This window comes from Ciconia boyciana, chromosome 3, assembly GCF_034638445.1.
Source record: "Ciconia boyciana chromosome 3, ASM3463844v1, whole genome shotgun sequence".
Lineage (NCBI taxonomy): Eukaryota > Metazoa > Chordata > Aves > Ciconiiformes > Ciconiidae > Ciconia > Ciconia boyciana.
In genome coordinates this window covers 80,575,479-80,589,830 of record NC_132936.1, presented here as the reverse complement: position 1 = coordinate 80,589,830, position 14,352 = coordinate 80,575,479, and the positions used below count along the sequence as shown (strand labels likewise).

At 38.9% G+C, this 14,352-nt stretch overlaps 1 pseudogene; it reads right to left on the bottom strand.

Moving 5' to 3' along the window:
• Positions 1-2,959: 2,959 nt before the first annotated feature.
• LOC140649892 (sulfotransferase 6B1-like) lies at positions 2,960-11,652 on the bottom strand (annotated as a pseudogene).
• Between the last annotated feature and the right edge of the window lie 2,700 nt (positions 11,653-14,352).

Below are 14,352 nucleotides of genomic sequence, written 5' to 3'. Positions count from 1 at the left end.
AATGCAATACCTGCAAAGAGCAGGTAGCTAAAGAGGTCATCTGCTATGTGGGGAACTGACTATTTGTCGCGAATGAGTGATTTAGATCGCTTAAAAAATCACCATTAAAGGTATTAGCAAAAGTGGTTTTAATATGATTTATAAAAGTGCGACTTTTAACAAAATTTGATGGCAGGGTTCACTCCATTAATTACTGCATGGAAGAAACATACACAGGAATATTGGGTTACACTTGAGTTAAAGTGATTCACAGAGAGAACGAGGATACAAAAGGGTATGGAGGACGCTCCTGTTGAGTCATGAGGTTCAGGATAGACCCCCTTGCTTTCTAAACTCCTGATGGAGCTCAGGTGCAGCTAGGTCCAATCTTAGTCTCAGACTTGGACAATGGTTTATGTCTAAGGGATTATATATGCAAGATTTATCAATTCAGCATGCAAAGTTACCAAGACAAAATCAATGTTACCATACTACAAGTTTATCCATGATATCAGTCGCTTACCAAAGATTTGCCATTGGTAAAAGGTCTCTCTGCCTCGAGGAGCAACCTTGAGAGGTGTCCCTGCTCAAGGGGAGATCACCGCCATGCAGCCAGGCTGCCTAGAAGGAAGAGTTCAAAGAAGGCTCACTTTGGCTGTCATATTTATAGATAAAGTCGCAGGTTCATAGTCAAATTACATGTCATAGCAATGATATGCATGACACTCCTTGTACCCACAACTTTCTTTATTCCTTGATAAATGAGTCTTGGAAAAGCCACCCACTATTCATGCGTTAAGTGCATGATCAGTGTTCCAAGCTCATATGCATCAATGCTCACTGTGTCACTCTGCTCCTTTGTGGGTTTTCAGAGAACAGATCGGCACCGGAGGAGTTCTTGGCCTGATCACGGCTCAGGCCTTTACCTCCTTTGGAGGTAGCTGTACCAAACTACTGCTAGTTTGGTTAAAAGGTTGAGTGCATCCGTCACACTATTGCAGAAGAAAACTTGCATAAATGCATTGCAGATTTCTTGGAAGCACTTTCTCCTAATCTGGAGTCTTAAAAGATATTAAAAATCATCCCTTTTTTTTTTTTTTGCTAAATCCAGCATTTGCACTCTGCATGTCTGAACTATAAAATTTTCTTCTCTCACCAGCAGGAGAAAAGCATTCCTGGGACCACAGGCAACACGGATTTCCCATAATCAGACTCAGAGCCTTGTCCTGTCATGGTCTGCAGCAGCCAGTAGCAGGGAAAAAATCTGTCTTAGGCCTTTTAATCTTGGTCTGGAGGAAAATGGTGCTGCTCAGTCACTGCATGAGCATGGGGCATGTTGAGTTCTGTCAGGTGCATAAGGCTGCAGAGATGCTCCTTCACTCCCCAGGGAAGCCATATGCACTGACTCTGATGTGCATGAGGACCTCAGAAAAGCAGGTGAACACAGAGGTGTCCTTTGAGTCAGCACGTCAACTTCATGGCACAAGTGGCTTTTACAAGCCTTGCTGTGCTCAGGCAGGGTGTGCTTGTGGAAGAGTAGCTGAAGTTTGGCTGGGAAGTTTATTCTGAGCTTCTATGAAAGTCCCAGGGGCTAATACCCTGAGCAGACCTCAGCAGATTTCCACAGTCAGAGCAAAGACACATCCCTCCCACAGAAACTATCTACCTACCACAGACATGGCATAGCAAGTTGCCTTGAGCTCCCAGGAGCCCCCAAGTGAAAGTCTCAAAATTTGGGACCAGTGCTTCACTTTTGACTTCCGAGCAGACCTGAGTGGAGAGAAAAAGTAGCCAAGACCCAAGTCTGGGGCAGGAACATCTACCCATCACTTTTCCACATTCATGCCAGTCAGGTAAATATCTGTGCCCAGTCTGTTCCTTACAGCAGTGGATTAACGCATAAAGCAACCACTAGTGATTACAAATATTCCCAACATTATCAAAAAAGCTGTTACCTGTAGGTAACTGAATGACACCCCTCAGTGATGTAACCAGCAAAATTATGGCTAAGGGTCCAGCTCTTGCTTCTCTGACCAGGACCGGACCTCACAGCAAGGCAGGTCTGGGACATGTTAGAAATCCACAAAACAAAGTCAAAGGCAGCTGTAAACTATAGCTGTATTGTATTGTGACTAAACCAATAATAAAAGCAGTGTCTAGGAGTGACACACATAAACATATCTGTTTGGTTTATGACAACCATTTTCATTAGGCTAAAAAAAGAAATCAGGAGGCTCAAGGTGGCATTTTATGTGTTAATAAGATTCAGATTTCTGCTAAGACATACTTGCAAAAAAGCACAAAGCCTGGCAGAGAACTTACAGAGCAAACTTTGCTATTAGATATGAATCAAAATTACCCAAAGCTATGGAGACAGAGGTTGATATTCTGCCTATAAAAAGATAACTATACTTTAAACAGATTGAGCTACTGATGTGTTAGGAGCTTCTTTTTTATCAGTGTTTAATGCAGATTTAATTCAATTTCCAATTAAGTCAATGAAAAAATTCCATTAATTTGAATCACAATTGGATGAGAGCTCAACTATGGCAGGAAACTTTTTGCCAAGAAATGACCTGAACTGGTAGTCTTTAGAAAGGTCACTAGGTATCAAATACCCTTAAGCACTCTAGAAAGACTGAGAGAATTCATTAATAAAAGCAGAAATAGAATATTCCTTTAAGAAGGCATATTGTGAAGCAGGGCTGTTAGATTCCTCTGTATGTGATTAATTATAATACTGTTCAGTAAACTAACAACTTCTCAGCATGCCAAAGGTCTTACATTTAGCATTAACATCTGATATACACTGCAATCACTATAAAGGCAGCTATAGTCTGAATAGCTATAGTACAACACTTATCTGCAACATTAACTTTTGTCCTGTGTATCATGCAACTGCATTCCTGAACAGATTTCAGGAAATGATTGCTTTAACAGCTCTGTTTTATCTCTTAGGCTTTGCAATACACATCATATTTTAACCTGGAGTGGTTGCTGCTAAGTGCTCCTTATACACTTTCTCCATTTCCAAACTATGCTTTTCCTCAAAAAGATTCTTCCAGTTGCTAACACCACCTACAAAGAATCCTTATTGACACTGTAAGATGTAATGCACAGGTTTTAGTATTCAGTGTATCTATTTTCTCAGGAAGCATTATTTATATCTCTATATGGTAAGTGAGGTGTTTTTCCTTGCTTTGTAAAATTATTATTGGATTTGATTCCTTTCCAAACCTGAGCAGTTCTGCTAGTCTGCAGAGATCCACTGGGTGAGGTCAATCTGCGGGCAGCTTTCTGCTTCACTTATCCAATAGATAGCCCCAGTCTTGGGGCAAGGATGAGTGAAGAGCCACAGACTAACTCCTGGGTTGTTACATGGGTGAAATAAAGTTAACTGGCCTTATCTTTTGTTCACCTTAATATACCAGCTAGACGGCAATTGCATTTCAAGAACTATTCACCAGCTGCTTAGTTATTCCTGCCATGAAGGCTGTAACTCTAGAGTTACTTCAGTATAAGATGGCACTGATGGTCTGGAGGAAAAGGCTTACAGACACTCAGAAATAACCAAATATTTTATTTCCAGAAAGCCCATGGCTACTCAAAAAGCTCCCATAGCATTTTCAAAGAAAAAAAAAAAGCAAATGTCTCTTCAGAAGGAGGACTTAATGGTCTTACTGGCTGGACAAGCTCTGTCATGCTGTCATCTAATACCTAGTATCTTTTTATCCACAGAGGAGGAAAGAACTCATTGCTACATCACCAATAGTCTGGCTCTACCCATTTCAGGTTAGCTGACTTTGTTGAGTCAGATGCACACAGTTTTAAATGAGGAAAGGTGTCCAAAAAGCTGTGTGCCAAGCCAGTTGTAAGACAGTTGTGAAATAACCCTTAAAGCTAGGAAATCTATTGAATTTTTCACCACTGTACACTGTGAATACTCAGCTAATATTTATGGAAGGAAAATTCTGCTAATCAAGCTGGGAATAGCACACCTAACAATAGGAAGGCTGAGAATAGTGTCTTCAGAATAGCTGAAAATTCACCTTTACAGAAGAGAACATCACCAAACGCCCCATGAGTGTCCTTAGCAGTCGTCTTCACAGATTGGAAGCTACTCCTCTATATAACAGCATGAATGTCTTCTTCATTCAAAGGGAATCCAAAAATATTCAACAATTTTTTTCACTCTTAAATGTGTATTCTGTTGGGAAAAAAGTAATGCACTGGATAATATCCAAGGAAACACAGCATTTCCTCCCTCTAGCCTTCCAACTCTCAGGGTATCTCTTTTCACACCACATTGATGACAAGGTAAAGACAGCAATGCACACAGCTGTTCCCAGGACTAATTCAACTAATTACTGAAATCAGGCTCTGTATAGCTAAAGTCCTGTGATAATGAGCAGACTCCATTTATAGGAACAGTGATGAAGGCATGCATGTTCCATTCAGAAAGACAGTTGAAATAGGACCCCCACAGCACTGGGTAAAAGCAAAGCACATAATAAGGTAATAATTATATGATGAAATATTATTGAAGACTGAGTGCATGCTTTCTAATCTTGAATCCACGTTGGAACTACAGACAGAGCTCCTTTCCAGGTGAAATCATGTGCTTCTACAAGAAAAGGCTTTAGAAAATAATCTCTCTTGACTGCCTAGGAAATGCAGCCAAGATGAGTAGCTCAGGTCATTGTTCTAAGAAATAACTATGTTCATTTGATCCACTGGATACATTGTTTTGGAAATAACTATTACACTTCAGCCATAAAATAGAGTTAGACATGCAAATACTTGTGGTTTAACTGAGTTTTTATCATCACTGCTGTTATCATTGCTTTCTTATCCTTAACCATGTTGTTATTAAATGCCAGTATTACTTTCATGTTTGAAAATAATGGACGAATACCCTTTAATAAACAAAAGCCATGGTGAGTAGTGAAGGCTCCCTTACTGAATCTAGAGTTTTCCCAAAGGTATGTCTTCACTGCTCAGTTGAGCTGGATGAACTGCAGGAGGTCCTCAGAAGTGGGGGTAGCGTAGGCCAACTGAGAGCATCATCAAAGAAAATCCATTTCTCTTTACTGGACTGTGAGAGCACTGCAGTAGGCATTTGCTTATGCACATCTATGTGCAACAATCCTCTAGTAATCATTCCCAGTCAACTGAGGCAATTGAAGAGCAATTTTTGAGAAGGCCATTTTAAAGGCAAGATAGTGTTTGTGTTGTTGAGACTGTTCTATGCTGGTGGTCAAGACAGTGAGAGTAAAACACCAGTAACCACGAGGGAATGTATCCATTAAGAAAGAATACAATACCTCTTCCAGCTGTGAAGTCTTTGAAGAAACTATCCCAGGATTCATCAGATGGAAAAGCAAAAAAGACTAGGGAAAAATGATAATAAAATATGGCTAAATCTTTTGGATTTCGGAGCAATAGCAGTATCTGAAAGATACAAATTAAAATACATATACAGGTATTGAAAGGGCTGTAATGGAAAAATAGCAATGTTCATTTTAAGTACCACAGCAAAGATTTCTTGGACCATGTACATTAATCCTGAAGTACTGATTTCACATTATAAGCAGAATTCAAATTATTTCACTGTCCTTCACCTTGAGAAAAGTTTTTAAAATGTATTTATTGAGCACATGTAAATCAACTATATAGAATCTAAGTGTGTTTTGCTTGGCACGAAGTTTTTCAGATATTTATGGTGAACAGTGCTTTTATTAAAATAGACCAGATAAAACAATAAAATGATCAAGTAGGGTCACATTCAGGTAAAATGTTAGTATTCTCTGGAGGATGACTTGCACTCAGAGTCCAGCCTCTTACCACAGAGTCCAGCCATTTACCACAAGTAAATGGTCCCAGTAGGAAAGTAGTAAAAAAAAAATCTAAATTGGCTTGAAAATCCACTGAAGTCAGTATGTCTATAAATCATTTAAAAAGAACTCACTTTAGCTTGTTCTTGAAAATGGACTCAGGTAAATTTTGAGGAGCCATATAGGTACATATAAGTCTTCTTGGGGGTAATTTCTTCACCCACATCAATAAAATTCAGAGAAGAGAGAAAGTAGAAAGCATAATTAACATAACATTAGTATTTCGAAACCCTTTGCTGATGCAAACCGTGCTGTTATTTGCTGATGCAAAGGGTTTCAAAACCCCTAGCAAAAATTTCAGCTGGGAGAGGAGAAATTGTTAAGCTTTTTCCTGGGACTAAATAACTGTCTGTTTTCAGTAACCCTAAACTAAAAGCTCTTAATAACAATTGCTTAGGAAGAAAAATTGTCCTCTGATCCATTTCATAATGAGTTCATGTTTCTTCTATATGTGATGAGAGAAATCTAAAAGTAATGGGCAGGATCTTGGTGGGGAGGTGAGAATGATGTATCCTTTTGGAGTCAAAATGGAGGAGCCTGTTGCGACTGAGAGGAAAGAGAGAACAGGAGAAGGAAGAAGCTGAAATTAGATTGGGAAGGAGAAAAGTTGGAACTATGCAGAAAGATGGGGAAAAAGGGAATACCTCCGAAAGTCCTGAGCAAGGATCTGAACTCTGACATAAAATAGCAGAAGTTTTTGACTGGCACTGTATCTATCTGTATCTAACTTCCTTGTGAGCAGCTCCTCCAGCAAGGTCTCTTTACACATGGGGACTGAGCTGTCCACTTGTCTCTGGGGCTTGTCCTTCTGCACTTGTAATAAAGCATATTAGCCAGACAGTGCACAGAAACCTGAACTAGTCATACAGATGCTGTACCTCCTTATGAAAGAAAACCCCTGGCTTTGGAAAGCAAATAAATATATGTATTTGCTGTTAATAAGTAAATGTTGGGCCTAAGAAAGCAGCAGGGCAGTAGCAACTTGAATTGGCTTGTTGGACATGCAACAGAAGTTCCTTATGGGACTATTTCCAGTATTTCATCTTGCATTACATAGTCTTTTTGTTTATCTTTGCATGAAATGTCTCCTTTGTAACCTCTACAGAATAAAATTGGACTGAATTTTGGAAAGTGTGTCACACAGTCCTTCTGAATCTTTTTATCCTTACAGGCCTACCTGGATTTATTTTGGTTAGGGAATCTCTGCAGTTGTCCAAAGCCTCACTCTGTAAGGTTGTATTGCATATGTCGTGTGTTCAGTTGAGAAATTACATATAAGCTTCAATGCCCACCTTGTATTTCTCAGGATATCCAATTTCAAGGTAGGGAAATTCTTCTGGCACATCTTTCTGATGATTTGTTTCTTTTTTTTTTTTTTTTTTTTTTTGCAGCTGTTGCTATTAAGTCTCTTAATATTTGTCCAAACCAGTTTGTACCTGGAAGTATGAAGAGCAGAATTGCTTTGAAGACTCTAGGAAAAGTCTTGCATGTAATGTATGAAATGGTGCATGAGGGGTACCAGTGACATCTTATTAGGGAAACAAAAGAAAATATTTTCAAGCGTAGAAATTCACACGTACAGAGAAGTTGAACAGTACCCAGAAATATGCCTGGTCTGTGGCATTTAAAATATTGCTGAAGCCTACAAAAGAAGTATTTGAGGCCTCTTCTGCTCTGGTAGGATAAAAGGAGGAACTATTTTACTGGACTTGTATCAAACCATGAAATAGAGAGAGAAAATAAATGTTAATCATTTTTCCAAACAAGTTTCCTTAGTTCTTTGTCTTACTGCTAACTAACAAGATGGTTTTAAGAAGGACATTGACCAGTACATCACGGGGTAAAAAGAGTTATTTAGTTGGATTGCATAGGAATTTTAGTAAAAGCCATGAGGAAATGCCTTGGGTTTGCCTCAAATTAAGTTCTCTAGCCCATCCTCTTCCTTGTCTGCCAAAATCCATTTTGGCTCAAAGTGTCCCCAGCATAACTCCTGGCCAGTGGAATTATCATGAGCTTGAACTTTCTCTTTTGTCAGATCCAGTACTTATATAAGCAGTTGTAAAACATTCCAACCTTAAAGTACTCATGTAAGGACTTGTATCAGCAATGTTAAGACTGGTATGAGTGCAGTATGAATGGGATGTGTGTCTGAAGGCACCAGGAGAAACAGCAGAACAAGGGTTAAGAGGATGACCTGTATGGATAAGGAAGCAATGCAACTGTGGAATGTGTTCCTTATGTCAAGCCCAGGAGGCCTGTGCTCTGATAAGAACACAGGATCACAACTTGTCAGCAGAAGACCCTGCACTGTGACAACAGGAGGGTGACAACAAGGTTACGGCACGCAGCAGACTTGTCTAACATTTATAGAGGCTGAAGTAAGCAAAATTTGGGACCCAAACCATGACACTGAACTAGTCATCACCCCCTCTGGGGTGAAAAAGAGCTGTCCAAAAACTAGTTTGTCACCACCAATCAAGAACAACCCATGATATATGATAAAAACTCAACTTATCCTTCGTGTCACGCACCATAAGTGACCCTGGCTACACCATTCAAATACAAATACCTTGCTGCTTGAAAGTATATAGGTATGAGAGAATTAATGGAAATAGATAGAATAAATTAACTTTGAGGTTTCTGTAAAATAGGTATCACCTTCCTCTCCCCGAAGGCTTGCACTGATTTTTGTTACACTGATTTCCTACACACACACATATACTGGAAAGATGTTTTGGCTGTGGTATAGGCTATATTAAGCAATTAGAAAAATGAAGGATAGCATTTTACATTCTGGAAAACCAGATGACCTTCAAAAATGTTTATTCATTTAATTCTGATAACTCCAGATATGCCTGATATCCAAGTACATGTACCTTTTCAGTCTGAGTTCCTGTGGAGCCTATGGTTTCCTAAGAAAAAAAAATGTTAAGATTTGTCTTTTTATAGGATGGAAGGATTTCATATAGTTTGTAGGAAGGGAAAATAAAAGTCTACAACATACAGTATTACACATGAAAAGAAATTACTTAGTTTTATGCCAAGCTTTGTGGTTTTTTTTTAATTTGCAAATAGGAATGTCACTTTCCTTTCTCATTCATCTCAAATAAAATCTGAAATAAATATTTCATAGTTCTAAATGCAACACCATAATTACATTAGTCGTAGCAATTTCTATTGTTGTTATTGTTACTGTTATTATTGTGTTCCTATTGTTATACCTGTTCAGATTATCAGCATTATTATGGCAACCTCTTTTGTGCAGCGAGAAAAACATACCAAATTTACGAAAGCTTGCTAGGATAACATCATCTCTTTTGGCTTCAAAGGACTCCATAGCTTTGAATATTTCAGGAGTGCAAAGAGCAGTGGGGTAGACAGTCCCCCCGTAGGTGAAGATCAGATCTGTATGTTCCAGTCTGTCAGCAGCAATCATCAATTTTTCCAATACATCAGCTAAAGCTGTTTTAGATTTTCCATTCCTTTCTTTCCCCTTTTGCTTTCGAGAAGTCTCTGTTGATGTGTAATCGTGGGCAGCAGAGGCAGGTACAGGTTACCTATTTATGGGTTATTCGTGTCAATGCATGTTTCTTAACTCCTGCCTTCCTAGCCCTTTGCAGAAAAAGACCCTGAACTAGCTGCAGCGGGGTCATTTAAAATTGTGTCATTGACCTCACTGAGAAATAGACTCGAGAGGAAATATAAAGGAATCTATTTGTTTTTAATGATGACTCAAAGGACAGCTAACACACAACCTACATCTTCACGTGTTTCTTCTGATCTTCATTGTTAACATGGCCTCTGGCATATGTTCATTGGACATTAGATAATTAAGAACAATTAAGCTTCAGACTTTGACTATAAGTGAATATGATAACATGGTTGGCTAATCCTGGGAGAATGTGGGGGGGTTTCCAAATAATCTGGAGGGAGGAGATTTAGATACCCAAATTTGGCAACCAGAATGCAAGACTGCCTGTGATGGTAGGTTTTCAGTTGACTTCGGCAACACCAGAGCTTTGGCCTGGGTATGCAGATCAAGATATAGAGGGTCCAGAAGGCAGCAGGTAATGCAGCAGGAATATCAGCATGTTGGCAGGGCCCTGAAAGGAGATTGAATGGCTGATAGACTGGACGCTCATTGCAGTGTCACTGAGGGTCAGATCAATGGGCTCTAAGTGCACATTGTGCTTCTTCAGACGTCTGCCTTTCCCTAAAAAGTAAGATCAGCTGGAACAACTTGGGGGTTGGACTAGACGATCTTTAAAGGCCCCTTCCAACCCAAACCATTCTATGAACTAGTCAACATTTTATCACCGCTTAGGCAATAAAATGTTCCTGCTTGGCATGGAAAGGTGCTGGCAGGTCTGATATACAAGGATGGGGTAAGTGTATCAGCAGTACTTTGATCCCAAAGGTAAACTAAAATGTTTACGTTCTGTAAGCAATGGTCCATACATAGGTGTTTTAGATGGTGAGCTAACAATTTGGACTGGAATTTTATCATTCCAAGTGTTACATAAATGAAGAACTGCCATGTGAGAAGCAAGAGGAGCCATAGCTCTTAATTCATCCTAAAAGTTTCTAACCAGTTCAGGCAAAACCCTACTGCAGAACACTGTGGTACTGAAAGCTAAGAAGCTTTCAAAGGGCAGCAACAACCTCATGGAAGAGAAATTCTGAGAGGGCTGTTAAATACAAGTACTTCCAGATTCAAGATGTCCTTAGGTCACAGATTGTTGGAGACTGGGAAACTACTTTGAGGAATTATCATTATATGCTGGATATGCTGTTGGCCACACCTGTACATAGGACACACAGCTAAATGCAACTTTGGTCCTTTCTAGGATGGGACATTATGGTCTCTTATTCTTTAAGGACTTTGTTTAAACTTGGCCTCATGTCACAGGATTCTAGCCAGAACCAATATTTATCCTGTAATGGATAAATAAAATATCTGATCTCAAATACAGCTGGAGCTTCAATATATGTTATATTATGCAGTATTTGTTTAAAGTACACAGTTAAGCTCATTCTCAGGTTACAGTTGGTGAAAGGATCAGTTTTCAGTGTTTTACTTTACTGTTCTGTTTGCTTAGCTGACAATTATACTTAAAAATAGAGGGGTTCAGCCTACTCTAGATGGAGGTACTTGTAGGGTCTGTGAGTATGGTTTTATATTATTTTATGAAGAATTAATCATGTCAATTCTGTCAATCATCCCAAAGCCTTTCAGGCTAAGAATTTGACTTGTTGCCAAAGGCTATGTTTTTATGAGAATTTGAGTGAAAATGATCTTGCCACTTTTAAGTATGAGAAAAATGGTTGGGAAAATAATTTCTTCCCTCCTTTTTATGGCCATTATGATTAGGACATAATTACTGAAGTCATGACACAAGCCTTGCCTTAGTTAGAGCTTTAATAGGCATAGTATAATTCATATGAGTTTTATCCAGTTGTATTTTCTTCTGCATGCTCAAAAGAGTAAGATAACATACAAATTTTCAAGCCTTACCCTACTTAGAGCTTTAATGGGCATCATATAAATCACATGAGTTTTATCCAGTTGTATTTTCTTCTGCATGCTCAAAAGAGCAAAGTGACATAAAAAATTTCCTCTACAGGAAATGTTATCGTTACTTACTATATAAATGACAAAAAATTACCAGAACGGAAACCTCAGCTACCACCAGCCCACTGCTGCCTTACTTGCATAGGTAGCTGAGCTGAAGTACATCACTGAGGTAAGGAGTAGAAATTTGACCTCGTTATTTGCCATTGAACACAGAGCATTGCATAAAAGCCCAGATCACTACAGAGCATGGGAGTAGCCAGGAGCAGAAGAGCTGAGTCCTGTCTCCTGCTAATGTGGGGCAGAGTTGCAATCCAATCAGTAATAAATTCTCCTGTCACATATTTGGTTCTAAACACCGAAAGGGAGAACTTTTTTCAACAGTTCAGCTGCAGAAATAGTCAGGTAGAAGCAATATGGGAGCAGTGACACAGCCTTTTTATTATGGCAGATATTTCAGCACATTCAATAGATTAGATTTGCTTTAGTCAGCTTTGCCCATTCTGTATCCCAGAAACACAGCGTGGCTGAAGTTGGAGAAGGCCCCTGGAGATCATTTAGTCCAACTCCACTGCTCAAAGCACTCACCTAGAGCAGGTTGCCCAGGACTGTGTCCAGATGGCTTTTGAATATCACCAAGGACAGAGATTTCCCAGATCAGATCTTCACCATATGATACATATAAAGCATACTTGAAATATCATATGATTAACACTATCTTATTGCTTAGGTAGTCTTACTGGCATGAGTCACTGCAGAATGACTCAATGTTTATAGGAGATATAGAATGTGCACCACTGAATGTACATATATTTCATTTATTAGACCCAGTCTGGAACCTAGGAACAATTTGGAATAAAACTAGTGACATGGTATTGGTAAATTTGCATGCAAAGGTACAGAGGAAATACTATTATGATAAGACTGCTCTGGAGCATTTCAGAGTATTTTCTGATCAAACTTTGTTTCATCAGAAAAGTTCTCATCAGCTGTACTGCTGATTCCTAAAAGAAACAAGCAGATTATGGATGACACATGACATGAATCATGTATTCTGAGAGGGCAGATCTACCTGCTGTCCTCCATACTGAAGACTATGAGGTTGGAGAAAGTTTCAGGCACTTTGATTTCAAAAAGAAGTGAAATGGAATAGGACTGAGAATACTGCCTGGTCCCAAGGATAAAATTCTAATGAATGTATTTTTATGGGAATTGAATAATTATATTAGCCTGCAATGAGGCTTAGAATCCTTTCACTGACTGCACTGCATTCTGGAAATCAAATCAGTTGAATGATTTTGTTTGAGCCCATTATTGCCCTGATTGAGGAAAAATGAGGACAAAATATTTACGAAAAACACAACTGCTTCAGCATTAAGTAAATAAAGGATTTTAGCTTCTTTGCTTTCTTATTTTTTATTGGTTTTGCCCTGAGGCCAAAAGTTTATCCCACTTTATATAGTGATCCAATACAAGACCTTCTTTTAACAAATATTCTTCCTCAATATATGTAGAACACCATAATAATAAGACTACTACTGGTCTTTTCAAAATTCCGCATTTATTAAATAAACACCATCCCATGAACTTCAATTGCATTAACATCTTCACAGTTTACATCACATGTTCAAGAAGACATTTTACTGGTATGCATTGACAGTTGTATCTTTGGTAATTTGTCTTTGCAGAAGAGAGAATATTCTCATTGTCCATGGTTTTCCCTGGCATTTTTTTCCAAGACTAGAAGTTACTGTTTTCAACAATGATTTGAACACCTTTCCCTGTTACTAAGAACTCAAAAAATTCAACTATTTTTTTGACCCCCAGAATCTGGTTCTGAAAAGTAATAGGAGATACACTGCAAGTTACGGGCACCGAACATATTTTTTCTTGGTCTTTGGACCAGACTGATGCAGGAAATGTCTTTAACAAAGTTATGGGAAGTTCAGATATACTTCCCAAAACATTTTCAAGTAGTTTTAATGTTCTTATTTGATATCCCTGCTTTCATAATTGTGCAAACAGAAGCTCCAAGATATTGACCAGACTGCAGATCAGAAGTGCAGAGCACACATAGTGTTTGCTCCACTGGAAATCACAGAGTGCCAGTACAGTTCTCATGAATGTCTTGTGAATGACAGGATTTTGGCAAGGTTGACACTGCCTTTATATTGTGTAAAGTCCTTTCTATAGTTGCTTGTCCACTATCTATTTTTTTTGGACTGAAGCAGACATTAAGGAATTTTCAAAGCTTATTGCATTTTACCCCAACCTCTTCAGGAACAAAACAAGGTTTTCCATCAGTAGAGAAAGCACAGAAGAAAACACACACTGGACATCCAGAGAAACTTTGGTCTCCTCTTTCTTCCAATAATTAAATGAATGGCTGCCTTGCCTTTTTGTAATTTGGTATCATCTAAGTTGGAAGCAGGAAAAGGGAACCCCTCTGTAGTGGCCTGGGTTGGTCTCAGAGTTAAGAGGGTGTAGAGAATAACTGTATCTGTGAAACTGAACTCAAGAACTGAGGGAAGGAAGAGAATAGATGACACTAGCAATGGAGACAGAGATAGTGAGTTTTCATGAGCAGTCTGGGAAAACACAGATACTGCAGAGCAAACACCTAGGCTGGTGACTGCAGGAAGGAAGAAATGGAACAGGAGCAGTGAAACAACTTCTTAGTAAAGATTTTGCTGTCAACAAAACTGGCTATGTTGATCTATGGGATATATCCATTAGTTAATACTGCTGTATCTGGCAATCTATGAATAAATGACTGTAGTTCCTTCAAGCTATGAGACCTCTGATAGGCCAGAGCTGCCACACAAGTGCACATTTTCCCTCCATACTGAGTTGGACTCATTAAACTCAAGGCTTTCTTTGTACAATAAAGTTGCTATTTATTCCAGC